This window comes from Acinonyx jubatus, chromosome C2 (assembly GCF_027475565.1).
Source record: "Acinonyx jubatus isolate Ajub_Pintada_27869175 chromosome C2, VMU_Ajub_asm_v1.0, whole genome shotgun sequence".
NCBI lineage: Eukaryota > Metazoa > Chordata > Mammalia > Carnivora > Felidae > Acinonyx > Acinonyx jubatus.
Genome location: NC_069384.1, coordinates 39,269,941 through 39,283,387, shown reverse-complemented (window position 1 = coordinate 39,283,387; position 13,447 = coordinate 39,269,941). Strand labels below are relative to the sequence as shown.

Here is a 13,447-nt window from a genome sequence, read left to right as displayed (position 1 = left end):
TTCCCAGTAATAACATGCAAGAGTTATTACCCTTGATACTTGGTAGATTTTTTAATGGCTAGCAATAATCGTTTTGATTGAATATTGGCTTATAATAGGCTTGTAAAGGAATTCAAGCACCCTTAACTGCTTTCAACCTTAGCTTCATGTGCCTCGGGAAAATCTCTCAAACAATAGATCTTGGAGTCATTAACGTGGACATATTTTATAAAAATGAAAGTTAATACCTATTAACCTCAAAATTGAAGCCAATTAAAATTGACTCTTTATATTAATTTTTAATAATTCAATATATTATTCATTGCCTTCTTTGAAAGAGGAAATTATTTTATGGCAACTTGCAGTTTAATTTCCTTAGACATTCAACTTTCTTTTAAGCCAAGACGTTTCATAGTTTTCATCATTCCTGGTAGGTAAATCAAGTGGAACTCTCTGTATTGAATGCTTCATCTAAATATTCCAGTTTCTCCAACCAGCTGGGGAAAAAAATAGGATTTTTTTGTTTGTTATAAGGAATATAAGAAAACACATTGTTTGAAATACCGGAAATCAAGGTTGTTTTAATATTTTGTTTGATATTTATGTCTCCTCAGTGAGAATGCTTCTAGGCTATACTGTTTTACTAGACTTTGAGAGTAAGAAAGAAATACTCCAGAGGCTAATCTGCTGAAAAATATGTGAAGTGATTCCACTCTGAGCCTGTGGAATCCACTAAAAACTCAGCTCCCACAGCATGAAGGACTGCAAGAGAAGCAGGTTTGAAGGCTAAATTGGACTCCGAAGGATTATGAAAAATGATTTCTTACTTGTTGTTTTATCACTTCCTGGCTATCAGGACAGGGTAGTATCAGTAATTGAAAAACACACCAGTGGAGACTTTGGAGTATTTCTGCCCAAAGGACACTACAGCATAGAGCTATGGGGGAGATGGTTACACATTGAAAGGTCTGCATCAACTACTCTTTTTCTCCTTTGAAGCCATCAGTGGTAAAAATGACAGAATCTCATAGATTGCCAAGGAATTTCCACTACTATCAGCTTTTTTTCAGCCACCAAATAAAGCATTTCTGGACTTCTCTTGCTATTTCCCCACATAGATTTTAACATTTCTTTAGCTTTCATTGGTTGATGATTTTGCTTCTATTCTGTATGTGGAGTATTGAAATGTTTATTATGCCTTTACTACACGGAAAGAGTCCATTGCCTTCTTGAATATATGCAATTTCACCACTCCCTAAGCGTCATTAGGTTGGGAACCCATATAATAGGCCTTCATTTAATAGTTACTGAATTAGTAATGTTATGCTCACATATTCTTACCCATTTAAAAGACCACTTGATTAAAACAGTACTGGAAAAGAAATTGATTAGAAACCAATTGGTCATAATTTTAGGATATACTTTTTGACTTATATGCACAGAATTAATGGTGATGACCCATAGTCAGTAGAATACATTTGTTAAATGATGCCCCAGTGCTGGTGTTGGGTTATGCCAATTCCTCTACTGATCACAAGGGCACATTTGTAATATTGACTTCTAGGGCTGATGATAGGAGCTGTCACCTTAAAATATAACCAATGGGCGTAGGGAAAATTAACTGTTCATGGTATAATTGAAACATATGACTTTAGATTAAATTAGTATCATATTCTAAGCAGGCATTTAAATATAACAGTAAACTCTGGATTATTCACAACATTCACATTAACGAGTAATCATCTGTCTTAACGTTTCTCCCTCACCAGGTTTGGTTCCCCCACCCCTCCTCGGTATCTTTTTCCTACCACTCTATAACTATCTTGGGACTACAAGCCTCCCTTCTCCCCTCCACACACCCCCTACAATGATGTCTCAGGCCAGACTCTTTGCTGACACCTGCACTAATAGCAGGGTAGATTATCTACTGTTCTTAATTATCTCTCCCACAGCTTGCCTCCATTAGCTTGGATAATTGACTGTATATATAACATTCATAAGCAGAACAATGTGCTATAGAAAAAAATTAAGGGAGAGAAAAAATGAATCTTCAGTTTATATAAGATTAGCTATGTGTGGTGTCAGACGTTGTATAGCATCCGGAGTTTTGGGGGCTACATCTGGTTTTCTTTTGTTGGGAAAGTCATTAAGACTTTGGAATGTGCTTTTCAAAGGGTAGGAGGAAGTGCTGCATAAATTCTTCATTGAGAAGGTATTCAAGAAAGAGAATTTCAAGAGAGAAAGTCACACTCTCACTCATGAGAGGACTGGAAACAGAAAATGATGAGAGCTGATGAAGAAGAAACAGATTGGCCATGAGTTACAGTGCTGTTTCTGAGGCCTAGAGGGGGTGAGGATATGAGTTCAGTGGAAATTGGTCATCAAAAGAATAATTATAGAGGAAGAAGAAAAATATATTTCCTTTATTCTTTGAGTCAGTCCTATTGATTGCCCTGTAATTTGTGTCTCTGTGAAATGGGTAGTGATCCCTACTACATGACTAGTAAATTCAAGTGTTGAATAGATTTAACAATCTTCCCAAGTTGACAAATGACGACACTGGCGTTTAAACTCAGAGAGTATGATGCTTGAGGATGCCCTGTGATGCAGCATGCTATTTGTACCATTTGTACTATTTCAAAAATTATAACTCAAAGTTGTATTGCTTTAAAAGCAAACAAATAGCAACACAAATTAAAAAAATGTGGAATTATTACTACGAGTCTACATTGCCTTAAATTTGTAAATAGTAAATGTACGTAGGGAGAGTGAGAATAAAAATAAATTTGTGATTTAGTTGTCAGAGTACTTCCTTAAAAGAAAGGAATCTCAGGAATTTTAGATAAAAGCAGGATTAGAGAATTGTTCACCAGGAAAGTAATAATTCAACATTTCATCTCTCTTTGTGTTAGATTAAATAATAATGCAAAGTTCTTTAATTTTACACATTTTAAAATTAATTTTCATAATAAAAATAAAGGTCATTTATATACTTATCTGTTATAGGCACTTTAGATTACCTACTATGACTTCCTGATACATCGGTATTGAGGTTCCAGGGGAAAAAAGACAGAATTTTGCTCTCATGTCTCTTATGGGTTTGAGTGTGCAGAAGAGAAAGTGTACTTTGAAGGGATTTGTTCTTAGGTCTGGTGTGAGGTATAGTTGCTTAAAGCTTCTTCTTCTTCTTCTTCTTCTTTTTTTTTTTAATGCAGATTTCATCTTGCTTTGTTTTGCATGCTGCTAGAAGTGTTTGAAGCTGAAAGGTTTCCATTTGTGTTTCTGCTGACTTGCACATTTCACACAATAGGCCTTGTTATTAAGGGTCTTATCATGGTCAGTGCAATTTGCAGTGTTAGCTAATTTTTGAAACTAGTAGTGAATTTGAAATTAATTCCAGACTATTTTGGGTTCATTAGTGTCCATGAAGTGTTTTATGCCTGTTTGTTGGTTTTTAATTGATTAAAAGGGACAAAAACAACAAATGCTGCTTTTGCCCGTATGCAGAAAAGAAGTGGTGAAATCTTCAACTGAAACCGTGAGGGTAGTAGCAGCAGAGACAATCTAATCAAATGATTTGGCAATAAGAGAACATATGCATCTATCCTATCTGCCATTTGTGCATCCCAAAGCACGGAATAAGAGGGACAGTGTTAAAATAATTAAGTGACAAAAACCAAGAAAACAACACAAGTTTTGCAATTTCATGCATATTTACCAAAAGGGGTCAAAGTGCTAAGCATTCCATATAATCAAATAATTTATTAGGTTTGTGAGGGTAACTGCTTACAGCTAAACAACTTGTAGCTTAATTGCTTCTCATACTAGAGTAGAGTTAGAAATGTCTTTCTGCCCCCTATCCCCAAAGCAGGAAACCTAGCCTCAGGCACTGAAAGTGCTATACAGGAAACAGTAGGTAGCATAATTCAGCCATGTCAAATTAATGTTGCTATCCTGGGAACATAGATAGCATAATGAAGGAAGAATAAGGACATTTAGGAGAAAGAGTCCTTCAGTAGGACATCCCTTCTGGTTTCCATTTATGTGCATAAAATAATGATTTATATCTCATTATAAATAACATTCTGGAAATTAATTTTAAGAGACTAGATATACAGTTTAGATTCATCCATTCATTTTTCTTCTTCTTTTTAATATTTGGTAATTCTCTGTCATAACTATCAAAGTCTCTAGAAGGGATAGGGAGTGGAGCATTGTGTAAAACTTGAGAAGAAAATACTGAATTGAATGTATTTTTGTGTGTGTTCTATGTATAAATCTCCTTGTAAGCCAAGTCCATGACTGCTCTTTGCTCCTGTGGTTTAAAGTCATCCTCGCTCTTGTTAGATGATAGATTATCAGCAAAGAGTAACAGCAGGTTTGAATTCACAATGATAGATAATGGGCTGAAAAAAAGTGTGTTCTTGAACTTGGTTGAACAGCCAGCCTCATCACTTGAGACATTTAAAAATACACTGGATAAAGGAAAAGAAAATGCCCTTCAGGGAAAATCATTTTCTATATGCATAGATAATCTGTCTTTTCAAGATTTTGTTCTCTATGAAAAGTGGAACTAATGATATACCAACAGGAGTCTGAGAAATCTCCTTGAAACTCACATGCACACACACAAAAGCTGACAACTGCTATGTGAGAGTGGCAAAAAGGCAGCTTGTCCTCTAACACTGGGTGAAGGGTGACACATCTGGGATGGGTTCTGCTCTGCCCATTGTGTACCCCTGAGCTGAGCCTCTAGTTCCATGCTCTAGGCCATCCTTTAAATACCGTTTGTGTAATTCACAGAGAAAGAACAGGGGGGAACAATGAGTCATTCAAACAAGTGATTAGAAAATTATGTAAGACGGTTTGCACTTTTCCATAACTCAAGAGGTCGTATTTTGGCGCATTATGATGACCTGTGTAGAAATTACCTCCTTGGAATATTCAACAAAATACACGAAGTACCAATACAGGAGAGTTCTTAAATCATCACTAGAAAAAAATGCTCAAAGACACAGTTCTCACACTAAGTTCCAATGATGAATACAATTTAGAAAATTATATCTATTCAAGGATTAAAGTATTAGCTTTATTTCCAAAACAATCTTGGACACAAGTGCAGTGGTGATTAAAAAAAGAGAGAGAGAAAGAGAGAGACTGAAAGACATCTTACTCCATTATTTGTTTTAATCAGCAATAGCAAATGAGATATGACCTGTTCCAGATATTTGGATTTCTTAATGTGTTGTAGTAAATAGATTGTTATTCATATTATAATAGATTGGACTCATTGCCTGGGGAGTGGCACTGCATTATAATTAAAATGTTACCAGAGGGGTTACCAGTGAATATTTCCCAGGTCCTAAACTCCTTTAACCAGAGAATTCATTGTGTTTTATAAACACTTATGTGTTACCATTGAGTAAACTTCCCAGGTTTTGATTTTTATTGCTCTGAGAGAAGCATGAAGGAGTTTTATGTTATCTCTTCAAATACATAGTCCATCTGTGGCTAAGAGGAGGTTAGTTTTAGAAAGAACCAAATACTGCAAAGCTAGGTTATCAGATTTTTATGTATTTCTCAACACTGCAGATGAAAATGTGCTCTAGAAAGCTTTCCAATCAGTTTCTGGGAAAGAAAGTTTGCATAAAGAAAAGTTGTGTTATCTTTTTGTGATCCCCAAGCGTCCTTTATTTCCCATTTTAATTTTTCACAATACTAATTCCGGTTTCTTCGCCAGGGGCAAGGAATGTTTACCCAGGGCAAGGATCACCTTGCTGTTTTCCCTTTATCCCCAATTCATCCCTGGGCTGCTCTGTTCCCTTTATGGGTTACTGACTAGAACCAGGGAGATGTGAGAAATAGGAAAAGAGCTTTTTGATAGCCACAGTAGGACTCCAGGGACCTTGCTCTGTGAATGTGGTCATTTTGCCAATACGGATACTCCCTGGTGGATAGTTTCCTGGGTTTCTCAGGTACAGGCCTTGCTGGGGACCTCTGACTGAAGTGCTTCTGAGGTGGGCAATACTGATCTCAAATAGTCCATTCTACTGATGATCCCTCTTTCAGACCCCTCTGGGGCATCCAGAGGTCCATCCTTCTGCCCAAGTCACAGCAACCTACCTACCAGGCAGTCATTTATGTGACATTTAAAAAGGGCTTCAGCCTGCATGTGGTACACATCTTGCCCGCAAGTCAGAATATAACACATACCTTTCTTCTGCTTTCAGTGAAATTTGCTTCTGTTGTGGCCTCTTTACTCTGCTAACCAGTAATTTTTTCTTTTTCAATTCTCAAAGTCCTTTATTTTACAATGTCATCCATTTGGGGGAAGGGCACTGAAGGACTAACGGGTAAACAGCGGAGTAGATAAATATTTATAAACAAGAAAGCATACATTAATTACATAAAAATAGTTTTCGAGAGTAGCTTAACTCAACATATTGTCATCAGTGGCAGCAAAGGAGGAAACCCCAACAGTGATCAAACACTTAGCCTCCACGGACATTTTAAGATAAAGTTCTGGTATCCCTTTCTATGACTAACAAATTTCAAGGGCCAAGTGTTTCTCTACATGATCCTTACACTTGGTTTAGATCAAGAGAGGGAAAATTACCTTTCCTTCAGCCAATGTTTGGACGTGCATGGGCAGGAGGAGGGTGGATATTAAAGCACTCCAGAATTTTCTCTACAACGTCAGCCTGGAAGTGGGTAATAGGTTAAGAGTTGCAAATCAGGTTTTGCCACTCTCTTAGTAACTCTACCTACAAAGTGCATTACCTCATTTGGGGAATGTGGCAACATACAGCGCCTATTGTTTTGTTCTTGACCTTGTGGTTAATTAGTTAATTGAATAAGTTAAAATCCTTTTTTATGTAGATGTGAGTTTGAATTTTATTCTGAAGGCCACACAGAGTCATGATATAATTTTAGGGGAATGAAATAAATAAATTATATTGTAGGGAGTTTGTTTCAGCAGCAGGACAGGCAACAGATGCGAGGAAATGAAACATATTTTAAGGAGATGTGTAGTAATCTAAATAAAACGTAAAGGAAATAGAATCTGTATGACTTGATTATTCATTACAGACAGGGAGTGAGAATGAGAGGAGACATCAAGCAAGGTATCTGGCTTAAAAAAGAAAAAAACAGAAAGAAATGGGTCAGTTATGTAATAGCAGCTGTGTGTTTTCACACGTATATGCATGTTATCTGTGCTAACATTAATGTATATCATGTGCATTCTTCTCCATGAATCCTTTTGCCACCTTTATTTAAAAATTCACGTTGGAAGGCTCAGAAAGATTCAGGTGACCTCCACTGTAAGCTTCAGGCAAGATTCTGGTGCTTGGGACAGCAAAACAAATAATAAGCATCATTTGTTATGTTTCCACAGGCATGATTAGAGCCCTTTAGATTATACATACATACTTTCAGCTAGAGATCATAGGCACGTAACTGAAATACTAACTTTACACTACACTATTATGCTGGAGTTTGGGAGGCCAATTCAGTAAGATTTTTGTTTTGTTTTTTTTTCAATGAATAAAAACTTTGTTTACTTCTGCAATGGCTACTCCCATTCCCCCAGTTTAAAGTAAAGAAAGAATAGGGATTTGACTTGCTCACATGGAATCAAGGATCTTTAGCCTGGAAATGTTTTCTTGTGAATCAACAATCAAATAAGTTAGCTGAGTGATGGATAAAATATCTCAGGGCTTTCTGAAGCCAAGTGGACTGGCTGCTCTTTTCATGCTTCCACCTCCTTGCTAACAGTATTTAGAGAAGACCTCAAAACCCAAAAACAAAGTCAGTTTGTCAATTATAGGGCTCATGACGTGCACCCTGTACTTAGATTAGGCCTCAGCTCAGTTAAAAAACATGACTTATTTCTAAATCAGCCGCAGTGACTGTGGTAAATTACAGATGTGGCCATAATTCCTTTCAGTTACTCTTTGTTAAGAAGTGGAGTCTGTTCCTCCATTCCTTGATTCTGGGCTGGTCTTATAACTTGCTTCGGCCAATAGAATTTGGCAGAAGTGATGTACTGATTCTGAGCCCAAGCATCAAGAGGACTACGTTATTTCCTCACTTTCTCACTCTTGACTGCTTTGTGAAGAAGCCTAGATTTAACTGCTGCATGACGAGAGAATGATGCAGTTATCCTTGTTGTCCCCAGACATCAGTTGACCAATACCCAAACATGAGTGCCAGGCTGTCCCAGATGGCCAGTACCCACCTATCCCACCAGCTGAGTGCAGATATATGGATGAACCCACCTAAGATCAACCCAGTCTGACCCAGCTCAGTCTGACCCATAAATGGTTGTTGTTTTGAGCTCCTGAATTTTGGGGTTGTTTGTGACCTAGGAAAAGCTAACTGATAGAGAAGCTACTCTTAATAAATTATTGACAAGCTCAATTTGCTCAAATCGCCTTTCTGAGATGTTTACTAAAGTCTGACTGCAGGTATTTAGTGGCAGCCTGACAAGCCAGTTACCAAAATAGGAACAAAGTACCAGTTGTCACTCACATAAACAAAATATCCACATTTTGATGATAACTATAGCTTTTCGTTTGTGTTTTATTTATACTTATTATACACTATGTAACTACAACATTGATTGAGGTGTTATTTTCTAACTTTCAAATTCCAGATTATTCAACTATTAAGGAATATTAGTGGTATTAATACTTTTAAAACAGGAAACAAGTTAGTTTCCTTAATTTCTTGTCTTTTATTTAGAATTTATATCAAAAATAGACGAGGTAAGTACTTTTATGTCCCTACTCCATCATTATTTTACTGCTAATTAACAGCATTAGGATAAAATCTTCTATCCTAGAATTAAAGATGTTCTGACCAAGATACAGGAAAACATTTATGTATTTTAAAAACACATTTTAAAAAAGGAAGATGTCAGCAAATAGACAGTAATAGGGCCACTATTTACTCTCAGGTCATACTGTCCATCATTAGTGGTTTAGATTTAGTTAATTTCTATTGGGATCTGCAAAGAGCACACTGTGACTAATTATCTCATCTATACCTCCAGGGTTTTAGTTATGTTCTCTTGTTCAGCTAAAAATACTCACATGCAATACAAGATTTTCTGTAGCTTTTAAAAAGAATTTTTGGTACATTGACTAGTAAGCACCATCAGCTATTATATTAATTGACATTAGTCTTATTTGGAACACTTCCAACAAGCAATGGTCAGTATGAAAATAGATACCCTATTTTTCAAATGGAAACATTTTATTCATAATAAGTGTGGATAGAAGTCAACTGAATTCATTCTATCATGATATTACTGATATTTAATAAGATTATCTTTAAAAGAATAACATGAGAACAATAAGAATTCTATGATTAATTAGCCACAAGCACATTTTTGAGCTTCGTTCATAGTTTCAACATTAAAATGAACAAAGATGAGATAAGCATAGAGTGTTTATTTTTTCTTTATCCATTTAACAACCACATATAATTTACTCTGTGGCAGACATTGTTATAAGTGTTTATGAATATTAACATAATAATCCTCATAACAACCCTAGAGATACTATTATTTTGCTCATTTTACTAATGGAAAAATTGAGACAAAGAGAAAAATTGAGGCAAAGAGAGGTAAAGAAACTTGATCAAGGTTACATGGCTAATAAATAGCTGATTATGGATTTCAACCCAGGGAGTCTGATTCTTAGCATCCATGTTTTAATGACTATACTATAAAGTTTGTTTCCTGAGTTCATCACATTCATATCATTAAATAGTTGGTCTTGTGTTCCCAAAAAAACACAATATTTCTTTTCTTAACGTGAGAAAATTTCCCTGGTATGGACTATGTTCAGCTATTCTATGTAATCTTTTATATGATATTGCACTCATAATGCTCAGAGTTGATTTTACCATTTTTTCAAGATCTAAAGTGATGCTAGATATCTAGATGAAGGTTGAAGATGTTTTTCAAATATCTGACATGTAGTCTAACCAATGCTAGATACAGAAAAGTTCTTGAGTCCTTGAGTCACTAATATTATTAATTGTATTATATAATCTTTTACACTTACCTGTATGTATATATTTAAAACTAAAATTCATAGCACCGAGAAACATTCTAAATACTCAATATTTTAGTTGCCTAAAACCCAAAGTGAAGCAACAGATGGAGGGGAGGATACAGAGAGTTGCCAGGGGTGATTGCTAATTATCATGTACTACTGTAGGCACCAGAACTGTATGTAAATTGTCAGTTGTATGTTATATTTATCACCAATGTCATCCTTTATCTGCAGGCTATTTTCAGAAGCTAAGTACTCTGCTCAAACTATTAACTACTTCATTTAGTCCAAAGTGGAAAGGGGGCTTTTATGAGTAGGAATGTATGGAGGTAGCAGTCGAATTCATAATTTAGTAATGCATCATGAATCCTTAACTTTCCCATTTAAATATTCTACTATGTGGGCAAATATAGATGCTCTTTCAACAGTATGGCCATAAAATATTATCTCCAGGAAATAAAAAATTATTCTAATGTGGCATAACACCAAGATATTATTTCTCAGTCAACTTTTAGCTATATTATTCCTTAGGGCAATATTTAATGTTACCATTATAAAATATTTTGACAGAACATAATTTCTGTAAACCTAAATGCTGCAAGGGATTTTTTTTTTGAGATAAACTCAACCTTATTGTGGAAAAATTAGATAAGCTTTTTTAAACATGGGAGGTTATGTTCTACAGAAGGAAATATGACTAATATCTAGACAAGACAATACAATGTCAGTTGAAACAATATGACACCTGCAATAATCTATTAAGAATGCATCCAAATTTTATATGTTAAAGTGAAAAATGTAAATGGATGATGACTAGAAATGTAAGTGTAGGCATCACTTAGAAACAATTTTTAGAGCTAAGAGAATGCAATTAGATAGCAAAAGAGTCTTATAAAATAGCAGGTATCCTGACAAGTGTTTGAAGACCCAAATGGCTAAAAGAGCACTAAGAAGCAAATTTGGGGGACACAATAACAGTGAGTGAAGGTATCCATGTCTATCCTGTGTCTTTTCCTGTGACTTTTCTCCTGACTTACACCTTTGAGAACAGAATGAGGAAAAAAAATGTGAAAAGAAGCTTACCTTGAGGTAAACATTAGGGAGGTTATGTATTACAAACTCTCAGAGAGAAGTTAAACAGATCATTAGTGTTTCAAGACAGGTTTCTTTTCCTGGAACTGTCTGTAGGGCACACATGGATCAACTCTGGCATATATGAAGTCAGGTAGACTTATTCTGAGGGCTTATGAGCTTAAAGTCTGCCAGAACAGTTGATAACGAGTAACATAAACTTGCATCAGCATGCTGGAAAGAAAATGAAAAGCAAAGTTGTGTTATTGTCAACATTTCAAGTGAAAATGTGAAGAGATTTTGAATTGGACAATTAGGAAAAGTGAAAGACAAAAAAATTAAAATGAGAAGATCATAAGAGGGAAAATACAAATAATGATCCAAATAAATGCAAGTTTTTAAAAAAGTTTGTATTATTTACTTTTGAGAGAGAGAGGGAGAAAGAGAGGTAGAGAGAGGGAGAGAGAGAATCCCAAGCAGGTCTCCCATGCTGTCAGCACAGAGCCCAATGTGGGGCTTGATCTCACAAACTGTGAGATCATGATCTGAGCTGAAATCAAAAGTCAGACACTTAATGAGACACTCAGGTTCCCCCAAATGGATGCGAATTAAAACAAGAATGATGTATTATTGTTTGCCCATCAACATGAAAGGATTTTTAAATGATAAATTAAAATACTAAGCACGGCGTAGTATAGTGGTTCTCAAAGAGTTATTATCTAGGCACCCCGGGAATCAGCATGGACTCTTCACAGAAACAACATTCTCAAAAGTATTTTCATAACACCATGACATCATTTGTCTTTTTCACTCTCAGTCCCTCACAGGAGTACTGTAGAGTTTTCTAGAGCTTATTTAATGTGTGATGAGTCATCACTCTGATAGCTAATGAAATGTTTATGTGTTTACAATTTTTTTCTAATTTTGATGTCCAATATGGTAAGTACAGATAGCACGGAATCACATAAACAAAAGCTCTTTGGGATCTTCAATAAGTTTTCAGAATCTAAAGGGGTCCCAAGAGGGGCGTCTGGGTGACTCAGTTGGTTAAGCATCTGACTTCAGCTCAGGTCATGATCTCATGGCTCATGAGTTCAAGGCCCGCATCGGGCTCTATGCTGACAGCTCAGAGCCTGGAGTCTGCTTCAAATTCTGTCTTCACATCTTTCTGCTCTCTCTCAAATATAAATAAACATTAAAAAAAAATTAAAGGAGTCCTAAGACCAAAAAGATCGAGGGCTGCTTATGCAGTTGTAATGAGCCCATCAGCAATCTTTCAGAGGGTAGAAACTACTTAGTTTGAATCAGGAACCTTATAAATAATAATTTCTTTGATCTAGTACTTCAACTGATAGCAATCAAATCTCAAGTAATCATCAGAATGCAGACCACATATTGTTTCTAATGATAAAATCAAATTAATTTAACAACATATTAGAATCACCCAAAAAAATGGAAATGTTTTAGTAAGTGCTACTAAATCCAGGAAATCAAACACTTAGAGATTTAAGAAATGGATTACAAACAACAGTGGTTTTAAAACAATAAATTCTAATAAAATGATGGTCTATCTGCCTTTTAGGGCGCAGAATTGTGTGGTGGTTAGAAGTATGCCCGCTATTGGCAACGTGCCTGGGAGCCTGCCACAGCTTAAACTGTTGGCTATTATGTGAAATTTTACAGGCCACATCGTCTGTTTCAAGTTCAGACTCCAGATTTGCCAACTGAACACTATAGTGGTTCCTCCAAACACAGTTGTTGTATTAAATGAGATGTTGTATGGAACATTTAGCATGAAGCTTGGCATATTGATCAATACATGTTAGCTATTAAAAATAACTATGTAGAATACTGAAAATCAAGTTAAAATATTTATTTATTTAACAAATGTTTGCTAAACACCAACCATATACTCTGCAGTGTTCTAGGCACTTGGGTCAGATTGGTGAAAAAACAAACAAAAAAACCCCAAAATGCCATTGTGGAATACACATTAGAGATGGTTCTCTTTGGATGGTAGGGTTGTAAGTAATTTCTTCCTGTAGATGTTATCATATTTTTCCAAATTTTCTATCATGAACATATTAATTTTAGCAAAAACTAGAAACATATGTTAAACACAGAAGAAGTAAACAATTTCTATGCTTGATGGATTTTTCCACTTTTATTAAATTTAGAAAAACTTAAATTTGCAAAGAAATTATGTGATTTATTTTAGAAAAAAGAAAACACATTTTCCAAGGAACTATAATTAGCAATAACCCAATCTCTAGCTAATTTTTAAACCAGCGGAATTAAAATAATTGTACAATATCTAACAAACAGAATTTAAA

At 35.4% G+C, this 13,447-nt stretch overlaps 1 long non-coding RNA gene across 2 annotated transcripts in view; it reads right to left on the bottom strand.

Moving 5' to 3' along the window:
- Nucleotides 1–311: 311 nt before the first annotated feature.
- Nucleotides 312–13,447, bottom strand: part of LOC128315148 (uncharacterized) — an 82,546-nt gene continuing 69,410 nt past the window's right edge. For both annotated transcript variants that reach the window (XR_008297601.1, XR_008297602.1), the window contains one exon: nucleotides 312–476. This is a non-coding gene — a long non-coding RNA (uncharacterized LOC128315148). The remainder of the gene's footprint in view (nucleotides 477–13,447) is intronic.